We start from the raw sequence: 11,132 nt of genomic DNA on the forward strand, positions 1-11,132 counted from the left end.
ACAGGGTGTCGTGTGCTTTTTGTTTCTTGCACTAAAAATGGTTTGGAGTGTATTTTTTGACATTTTCACCGTGTATCACTTAGCTTTTGGTTTTAAATCCGTTTTGGCCTCCTGGTTTTTGAAAATGTTATCAAAACTCACTGAGAAACCATGACTGTTAAAGTTGGGACTGTTTCTTACTTTTGCCTTGGGCGTTCAAACCAATACCAAAACCAACATATCCCTTATGTTTGGAGGACAGTTCTGTGCAGCTGAATGATTCCTTTTTGTGTCCTTAAATACCTGGGTATTTGTTCCTACAGCTGTGAAACTGAAGTGCTATTGTTTGGGCCCCTCGGGGTACATAAGTGTTTTGAATACCTTGGCGTGAATGTCAGTAGCGTTGCTGCGCAAAGTGGTATTCTAGAGCTCTGCATTTGATCTTTCCGCTTTACCCGATGAAGCAGTTGAACAGTTGAACCGTTTGCCTGCAAATGAAAATACCTGAAACCCAGCGTCCGCGCTTTGGCACAAGGTTAGAGCCTGGTGCATTTGTGGGTAAAATGCCGGTCATCTTTCTTACCTTCTGCCTGCAGTACATGTTTGGAGCTCGGCGACTTCAGGCTCGCCTGCTGCTTTACTTTCCCAAAGGCGAAGCCTTTCTTCAGTCTACCACCGCTTTGAATGTACCTTTGGAAAAGGGGCAGCGTTTTTCCTCAGGTTTGAAAACACTTTGCACGGTTGCCTCCAGGTCAGGTTTTATGTCAGCTTGAATAAGAATCCGTAAAGGAGCCAATGGAATGATTTCTCATGCCAACGTCCACTGAGACTGCTCGAGAAGAAAAAAGAAGCTCTTCCCTTCAACACCCACCCTCCACCCTTCAGCCCCCCCAAAAATACTCCTTCACTGTTCACCCTTAACCCTTCGTTCTTCAAAGCTGTACAGCAGCAATGTTACGATGAGGTGATGAAGAGCTTCCTTTGGAGCTAGAGGAGGAAAAAACCAGAGAGGACTCTCAAGTCTCATTTCAAGGACTGAGAAACCTTAAAACGTGGAGAGGGAATAGACTTGCTGCATCCTGAGTTTGTCAGCCCCCTTCTGCTCTTTCTTCGTCAAACACGCCAATATGGTATACTCCTGCAACTAGGCTGTTGTGTATTTTCTTAGGTTCATGTCTTTAATAACTATTGCCTCTTTTTATTTTTGCCTTTCAAGATTTTTTCTTACCTTTAATTTCTTGAGCTTTTTCATGCATACAATATGAGAAAGAAAACAAACGTAAAAGGGATCTGTCTGCGGTATTGACCAACTGAGTTAATTTCCAGTGACCTGAGATGGCTTGTAATATACAACACATCTCATGAAAAACACACCAAATCAGGTTTCTTTCTATTGTATGTTGTTTATTGTTTGAAATCATGTCTTAATATTTTTATTAAATGTAAAAAAAAGTGACTTGTATTACTAAGATTCAAGCCATTATAAACTCACTCAGACTAGAATTAAACAGCACTGTCCAGGTAAGATCTAATTAGAGCAAATCCCCAAACCAGTATTAACAAATAGTGATGGACTACAACCAAACCCTTAAATTAATAAATAACCAACGCTTATGAATTCCCAAATAAGAAATTGAGAGAGAAACCGGACCATTTAACTATACATTCCATTAAGGTTTTGGTCTCAGCCAGAGCAGTAAGCTTATCTGAACATCTCACTGTTAGCCCAGTTGAGTTACTCGAAAGTCGCATTTCCAGCCATTGGCGCTTGCACTGTTGAGTCTGTTTAGTGGGAGACTGGCCTCTGCATCCTGGAGACCTTGACTGTGGACAATATCTTCTGCATGGGGGTGACCTTGACCTTGAACAGTGATAACCATGTGACCTTGACCTAGAGCGATAGATATGACTCTTCCCTTTGCCTCCTCGTGGCTATGGTGGAGATCGTGAGTAGGAAGGAGAATGGGCACGACTCAATGACCGAGAGCAAGAGTGAGGGTGGGAAGAACTGGACCTTGACTTGGAGTGGGCATACGAACTTCTAGAGTAAGATGAAGCACTACAGGGAGACCTGGACCTTAAGAAAAACACAACACAAAAAAAATAATTGAAGTTAATTCAAAATAGTCACTCTCCCCAATAATTTTCATCCCAAATTTCGTTTCAGATTTTTTTTTCCCCTCTCCATATGCTTAAGTCAAAGCTTCTTTCAGCTGCTGACACAACGCTACGGCAAACTGAAGAACTTGATAACATGTCAAAGTTTCTGCTTACAGGACACAACAGCTGCTGCTTTGCCAGTGTAAAAACATCCAGGAAGGGTAAGGCTATTTCCACTCACTTCTACCACATGAGCCACCAGAGCTGTGCATTGATTTCAGGTGGTGAAATTAGCCTGAAGACAGCAAAGCTCAATTTTAAAATGCCACCTTAGTCTCTTCAACTTCACTACTTCTTTGGCAACTTGTCCAGGATGCAAAAGACTTGCACTGCAATCCGACATACAGGACTATTTAACCAACACTTCTAGCCAGATGTCCTAGCAAAATTTTGCACATACCTCTAGCTCTAAGCAAGGATAGTGACCGCACGTCAGGAAAAATCATACCTAAAAGCTGCTCCACTCAGCCTCTAGGAACTGGACTCAATGCCATTACTCTGGGAAAGATACCGACAGCATTACTAACAGAGAGCTCTTCAGACTCCTGCCCAAGTGATTTTGGGGGACAGAAAACATCAGCTACCCTGACTGTTTTCTTCACAAGTTTTTCTTTTATTGTTTTTTAAAGAACCATTTCACATTATTCCACAGGTGTCCATTAGCATCATTCCTCCTCTCAAGGTCCTTCACCAATTTAAGGTTTCCTTACAAACAAGTCTCATCTTTTAATTCCTAAGAAAAGTTCAACAACGTCAACAAAATACGAGCCAAAGCCACCAGTTACCAGTCCAGGTTACAATCACCTTATCAACTCCAAAGGGCTTTGAGGTAATGGTTACAGTCCAAAGAGGGAGACACAGAACATCCAGCAGCTGCACCGATTCCGTTTCCAGCCTCTCGCGGCTGTCAGGAGGTGAAGGATGTCGTTGCAGAGAAGCTTTAGGAACAGAGACACCCGTTCCTTCACAACTGCTGCCAAATGATAACTGTCAGTCAACTGTCATCTCTGCCACAGTGGAGCGAGGAACCTACGTAGGAAACTCCTGTCCCTGCTAATCCCTTGACTCATCCAATCCATCTAACGACAGAGAGGTGGAGTGCAAATGCTCCTGATTCTTCTAGGCAACTCGCTTCTCCATTATGGGCATGTAAAGCAGTTACCTGGAAAATGAACGTCTCCTTTTGAATCTTTTTATCTTCCGTCCATTCTGTAGCACAATCCTCCGTAAACTCATCGAGAATGGACTTTTTCTTTTCCCTGTTAAAAGAAGTTTGACCTTTATTACAATCATAGTTTGACCTTTATTACAAAAAGACACCAAGAAACAAAACATGGCCAACAGGAGAAAGAGTAGACTGCATGCAAAGGCAAAAGGTGAACATCCTGTTTAAGCAACACCAGTTTAGAATTCCTACAAGTTTTAGGGAAAGTTTTAGCATGACATTGGTCTTGTTTTAGTTTGGGATGCTTACCATAGACGACAACAAAGTGTACTGGAAAGAAATTTTTATATGTAATTACGGTTTCCTCAAAATGCGTTCATTATTCAGAGTCCTCTTTTCAGTCACGTACTGGAGTTTTATTTCAAATCATCCTCCAGCAAGCACAGATCCCCTTTCTTAAAGCCAACTGAAATTAAGCCATTTCAAAATTAATTACCACTCGTATTCTCCACAGCTATCTGTGCATACTCATTTCATTCTGAATCAGCTGTTGGAGAAGTTCTGTGTTATGGCCTCGTTTAACAGGTTACAAGTAGCAAGATGTTGAATTTCTGCAGAATACTTACAGTTTGCAGCCTGGTCTGCCACCTGCTGAGCAAACTGTACTGGCTCTCATGGCATGACCTATTGGAGAGGGGAGACAAAAAGAAAAAACTCCCATTCAGTTTATCTGAAGATTATTCTTTTAAAGAAATTCTCCAGTTATCATTACTTACCAGCTGTGGGTCTTGATTGCCCTTGGCGGCCCAGAAGACTTGGTAATGCTGGTTGCCTTAGTACAGGAACCTGACAGCCCTTGCGAATCAATGCAAACAAACCGTTGGAAAATAAGCTCTACTAAAGTACAAGGATCATTGCAGATGTTGAAATAACACTTACCTTCTCTTCCAACAAACTGCTGACTGACAGAGAGGGAGATTCAGAAAGTTCAGCAGCCGTCACCAGAGCAGCAGGAGGTGTAACAGTCATGAGAGGTGGTGGACGTGGTGGCAGTGGCGGCTGCTGCTGCTGTTGCTGCCGAACCTGCTTACAGAGCCTTTTTGTGTAGCCAGCTCCATTTCTGAAGTTGTTCACAGCCTGGAGGCAGAAAAGCATTTGCAAAAAGGTAATATGAAACTTCCGTAGATGCAGGAACAAAAGCCTCCATGGAGTAAAATTACTTATGTGTTCCTGTAAATGCTCTCAATCCTAAAAGAAACCAGCAAAGAGATACATATCTTCTTCACCGAAAGGGCAGTCAGGCATTGGAACAGGCTGCCCAGGGAAGTGGTGGAGTCTCCATCCCTGGAGGTATTTAGAAGACGGGTAGACGTGGTGCTTGAGGACATGGTTTTGTGGCGGACTTGGCAGTGACAGGTTAACGGTTGGACTCGATGATCTTCAGGGTCTTTTCCAACCTTGACGATTCTATGATTCTATGAACACATCACGTTAAACACTGATATTAATGATGGGTAACTCAGAGTATCTGCATTTCAAGTACCTCAGTGTTAACACTGAACCTGACAGCGAGGCAAGCCTGCTGAACAAAAGCCTGAATTTCCCAGATTGTCTCTCCAGAGTTGTAAGCTTCTGTAACAACAGATAAGGTATTTGAAAAGTACATTTAGCCTTACTCAATTTAGCCTTGCTTAAGGAGATGTCAATTAATATTTTCTTCCCTTTCAGCTTTGTACAAATAGACTTTTCTTACAAACAGTTTACGTAAAAGTCATCGTGTTACCTGGCGTAGGAACTCGTCGGCAAATCAAGCATCAGGAGAAACAGCTGCCTGATGACACGTTGGGCAGGTATGCTCCTCCGAGTCCAGTAATGCTGTTCTAACACCTGTGTCTAAGTAGAACCATCAAAATAGGTTTTAGCCAAACCAAGGACATTTTTGGCATTCTCATCAGTTACAAAACCACGTCGATGATTAATGGGTGAAGACGGTCTTGAATTGAGAGCATGAAGCTAGAAATGTTCAACAGTGTAAAAAATACATTGTATGCGGCAAATAACTCCACAGTTTTGGTATTTCACTGCTGTAACACTTGAGGATGCAGAGTAGGCTGTGTCTTGATGTGTCCACTAGTCTTTTTTCCACTATCTAGTACAGTGAGAAGTCACCAACCTCAAGGCTAATGAAGAAAACACATCGCAAAAAACCATCAGTGGGTTTGAGTTCTGAAGGTTTTAACCAGCTCACCCGTGCAGAAGACTGTGGATTAAATGCCTAACTCTCCGTCTGTTGCAGGCCACAGTAAGGCACCATGGTTGCCTCTATAGTTTTGTGTGAGAGAAAGGGCTGTGGACAAACTCAATGCCTTCGATAGCGAATCCTGTAATCACCTGCGCACTGATGCACTCTTCTCAGACTCGTCCTTCTGCATGTCAAGAGGATGTAACTAGATACATAAAAAAGGGAAAAAAGCTTTCTGCCTTCATTTTTCCTTAAACATGGCATTGCAACAGTTTGAGAAGGTCACATCTGCTACCATGCCACACATACACGTTGGCATATTCCTATCAACAACTGGGCACATTTCCGCAATTTGCACCGTCTGCCTTCAAACAAATTAGGTCGTGTTGTCCACTGTATATATACTACAATTTATGAAATTGTGCAGCATTCACAGAATGGATCTAGAACTATAATGACTAGAAATTCAAAAACAGCCATGCAATTCTCCATGCTCCAGAAACGCTTCCATCCCCCTGAAATGTCCATAACTTACAGCCAATTAAATTCTGATGTAAAAATTTTGTTAGTTCCTTTCCAACACGAAATTAACAAAACGTTCAAAAAACTGTAAACAGCTGCTGAAATGCTGCTTCTCTGTGTCTTGAAGATGAGTTATACCGCGACATTACGTTGAGGCTGAGAAGGTACACCCCTTCTATCTTCCCAAACTGGCAACTCCTCTTTACAGGACAGTATCCAAATATACACACATTTTAAAGTTAAAACAAATACTTTACATCATTATTAAAAAGTAAATGAAAGTTGTGTTCACATTACAACAGTTCTCCAGCTATAGATCACAGTATAAGATTTAATGCTACGAAGCAAACACTTTTTTGTTTTTAAGTATTTGACCAGAAGATATATATACCTTAATAAGCAGGGCCAGAGAAATGGCTGCAGAAGAGTCCTCAATCTGTTCACAAAAAATTAAACACAGATTCAAGTTCTGCAATTGAAACACAGCAATACTTAACCTCTACTGTACTCTGAAAGGTGGCACGATAAGCTCCGAGTGTCACTGAAAGAGGCATTTCCAACCTAGTGTCACTTGTAGTTGTTCAAAACAAAGTCCAAGCCTATGACACCTTCAGAGTGCCTGTGTGCTTAACAAGAAGAAACTAAAACAGCCAAACCCGCTTGAGATTGACTTCTTGCTCCAGAATATCTCAGAGAGGGGCCCTTGTCAAATGCTCACAACTGCTTAAACGTCGAAGGGGTAAGGAAGCTGTCAAGTTTCAGCTAAAAAGGTCTTAAAAAACACCCTGGAGTTTATTTGAGAAGGAAGCATCACTACAGGAAACTTCTTTTCAGGGTGGTTTGTCAATTAATCATCTAATGTCTCATCATGTATGCATGCACATGGTTATGCTTTCACGAACACAGCATAGTTGCCTGGCAAAATAAGTCTTTCCTTGGGTTACTTATTTATATTTTACCAGCAGCAGGACAGTGTTTTCAAACCTGAGGAAAAACGCTGCCCCTTTTCCAAAGGTACATTCAAAGCGGTGGTAGACTGAAGAAAGGCTTCGCCTTTGGGAAAGTAAAGCAGCAGGCGAGCCTGAAGTCGCCGAGCTCCAAACATGTACTGCAGGCAGAAGGTAAGAAAGATGACCGGCATTTTACCCACAAATGCACCAGGCTCTAACCTTGTGCCAAAGCGCGGACGCTGGGTTTCAGGTATTTTCATTTGCAGGCAAACGGTTCAACTGTTCAACTGCTTCATCGGGTAAAGCGGAAAGATCAAATGCAGAGCTCTAGAATACCACTTTGCGCAGCAACGCTACTGACATTCACGCCAAGGTATTCAAAACACTTATGTACCCCGAGGGGCCCAAACAATAGCACTTCAGTTTCACAGCTGTAGGAACAAATACCCAGGTATTTAAGGACACAAAAAGGAATCATTCAGCTGCACAGAACTGTCCTCCAAACATAAGGGATATGTTGGTTTTGGTATTGGTTTGAACGCCCAAGGCAAAAGTAAGAAACAGTCCCAACTTTAACAGTCATGGTTTCTCAGTGAGTTTTGATAACATTTTCAAAAACCAGGAGGCCAAAACGGATTTAAAACCAAAAGCTAAGTGATACACGGTGAAAATGTCAAAAAATACACTCCAAACCATTTTTAGTGCAAGAAACAAAAAGCACACGACACCCTGTACAAACATAGATATTGCTAGCTAGAGACAGACAGATGTAGAACAGGGCACCACGTTCAGTTGGGCAAACCTCGCACCTACGTGATCTCAAAATGATCGTACATTGTCTGTACAACTCAAAGTCATTCGGGAAATGTTCCAGCAGATTCAATAGGAAATACAATGCACTCCTAGGCACAAATACCAGTGTTCCCATTAGAACTGTGCGAACGATGGCATTACTCAGTTTTTACTATGCTGAATCAAATCCATTCTATTCACAACATATGCTGTCTTTTACTGGAAAATACATAAAGGTAATGTTTGGAAAATGATGGCGAGGGGCCATAGGGGCATAAGGGGCGGGTGCCTTGCACGTTCATTTCTAGTTGTTGCCGTAGGCACCGCGCTCTGCATTTCAGCAGACAGTTCAGAGGAGAGGAAGGCAGCGTACTCGACTCTGAGCATGTTTGCTGCTACACGTGCTCTTCAGAGGCTGGAGTCCTCCCTTCTTCCTTAGTAACACATGCCTTATGTTTTGCTTTTCTCCCCAAACAAATGACTAACAGAGTTGGAGAAAGCATGCTGCCTTGTCCCCAAAAGGAAGCCTGTCCAGTCACAGATGAAAGGCCAGAGCCAGACTGGCTATGTACAAAGACATAGCTCTGCCAGAGTGGATGCTGTGTTGGATGAGAGCCAGGTTTACGAGAGGACACACGCACATCTCCCCGCACGCCATGGGGGAGTGTCGCTGCCCTACACTTCCAAGGGGCAGCTCCCCTCCCTTCCCCTCCCCTCCTGTCATGTTCCCCCGCCCCGCTTTCCCTTCCCTCCCTCCCTCCCTGAGCAGGCCCACGCCCCAATGCACGCTTTTTTCCCCCAGAAAGCCAGACAAGCTTTCATGTCTCACATAGCCTTACGTTATTTTTAGGCTATGCAGATGCACAAGGCCAACTGAAAAAAAAGCTGCGTCTCATTATTGTGCCTTAAACCTACAGGAAGAGATGACTTACGCTCGCTGACATGCAACACCTTCATGCAGGATCTAGTATGAAGACGTCGTTACTCATCATCTTACTTGCTACACTTCAAGCAGTTTTCGCCACCCAGCTGCTCAGGTTTCACAAAGTCCTCCAGAGCTGCAGTGAGACATGAGGCTGCCTGGAGGAGTGAGAAAGGAGAGCACTGAGCTCGGCGAAACGCCCTCTCCCAAACACTTACGAGGAGTTTACGACAAAACCCAGCTAAATGACACTGGGAGACCCACCGTGAACCTGCAAGCAGTGTCCAGAAGGAGGCAGAATGAGGGGATTATGGTGAGCATGTCCCTCATTTCCCAGGGACTCCCAGGGCCATCAAGAGCTACCTCTCTGTGGCACCGCACGGTTCAGCTACCGATGGTGTGCAGGGACATCCATAAGGAGAGCAATACAACCCATCAGGCCAGGAGTCAGACGGGTAGGGAGGGAGGGCAAAAGGAAGAAGGATGACAGTACGTCAAGGGTGCAGAGAGGATAACGCGTGCTTGTCCACCTTAAAGCCAGCACCTGCAGAGAGACCACCGCCATGGCCTCCATACAAGGACGCAGTCCATTCCACGTCCCACCCACCACCAAGCTCTCCTGTGTTCGCACTATGCATTTTTAAGGCATTTTAAGTTCTGTGTCTAACAGAAAACACCTGGCTAAGTCTGGCTGCCATCAGGGAACACCCCAGAATTCACTCTAGATTGTCAGCACACCAACATTCAGGGACGAGCACCAGCCCCGTCCGTCGCCTTTGGGCATTCCCAAAATCCAAGCCTGATGGTGAAGCCGTTACTGCTTACCTGCTGCCAGCGTTAGCAGCAGAGCCCGCTGCCTCTCCAGCCCACACTTTCCCACTTTCTATGCACGAGTGACAGGCTTTCTGCCGCTACCTTAACGGCTCTCTTGCCCGTGCTCCTTTTCTGTCTTGCCTCCCACCATATCACTCAGGGTGGGCTTCTTGTCATTCTACACTGAGCCCAGCTTCTCAGCAGGAGGACTACACTGCTGTCCCCACGCTTACCTAGTGCAGAATATGGAAAAGAAATTAGAATGAGCAAATAGGAACTCCAACCCCAGCCTACAGCTCTGAAGGTGTACCCCAGCCTACACTTCCATCCTGGATCTACCTTCTCTAGGATGTGGCCAGGAAGCCAAATCATCATTACCTCTAAGAGAGATTGGAACTGGGGGGAAGCAGGGAGAAAGAAAAGTTCCCGAGAGTCCCTCTCCCTGGCCCGCTGATTACAGCCAGAGCCCAGCCTGGAAACGGCGAACGTCCAGGGATTCCTCCCACACCAAAGGGGCCAGGACCAAAAGCTCTTGCTGCGCTTCAAGTATCCAGGCAACCCCATTCACAGCCCCACAAACGCTGGCGCTCTCTCTTTCTGGCGCCTCCGCACGAATGGATTAGCCCTAGAGCACCTTTCAGCAGCACAGGACAGAGAATGTGCATTGTCGAATAACAGCTGCTGGGGTTTTATGTAAGTCAAGACCAGAAAAATGAAACTGATAGGAACAAGAGAAAGACTCATTTAAAAATACTACATGAAGTAAGGCAGGGATCTCTCCTGAATCTGTTTGGGTGGCTAACCTCTTGGCTCCCAGACTTAGGTGGAGGCCTGTGAACTAGAAGGATTTGGGTTGTTGTAGTCACTATCTTGTTTGGCTTTGTAATTATCTATCTGTGCGTTTCCAGTGTTCTACTACCTTATCTGCTCAACATATGACTTAAAGAAGGAAGAGTGTAGTGTGACCCTGATGGTCAAAAGAAAAGGAGGGACTGCTAGGAAAATCTCATTGCTAGGAAAAGGTATCGTAGCAATTAGTCTTGAGAGTAGGAAATTGTATGACATTTCTTAAGATCCATCCAGATTACGTTGGATACTGCTCAGTCATGGTTCAGTCAGCATGACTGAAGGACCCCAGCTCATTGCAAGGAGGAGAAGGACAGCCCCCACCCTGAAGAAGCAAGGATACCCCTGGACTACCCAGATCACGCCAGCATCCCAGCCCCTCCGACACCTCTGGGGAACCCTCCCCTTATCTGCCATCAGAGATACGGAACTGCAGCAAGACCGACCGCCGGGACGTCTGGATCAAGAAAGAAGCAGATGGATGACGCCGCCACAGAATGAGAGTCGCTTTGCAAAGCAGCAGCCTGTGTGTGCGTGTTAAGTAGCGCTTGGTCAAATCGCGTTGCGCTTGAATGCTTGAACCATGTGTAAGAACCATGTGTAAGACCGCATTCGGGGTGCCCCCGTTTTAATGGGACAGCTCATGCTCACAAATGCAAGAATGCCTCTTGTAATGCTCTACTTTGCATCCCGGCCTCTCTCCTCGGTCGGCACAGGCCAGTTGCCAAATTTTCCCGACAG

This window comes from Nipponia nippon, unplaced genomic scaffold (genome assembly GCF_047370975.1).
Source record: "Nipponia nippon isolate SJK-2023a ecotype South Korea unplaced genomic scaffold, ASM4737097v1 scaffold_65, whole genome shotgun sequence".
Taxonomy (NCBI): domain Eukaryota; kingdom Metazoa; phylum Chordata; class Aves; order Pelecaniformes; family Threskiornithidae; genus Nipponia; species Nipponia nippon.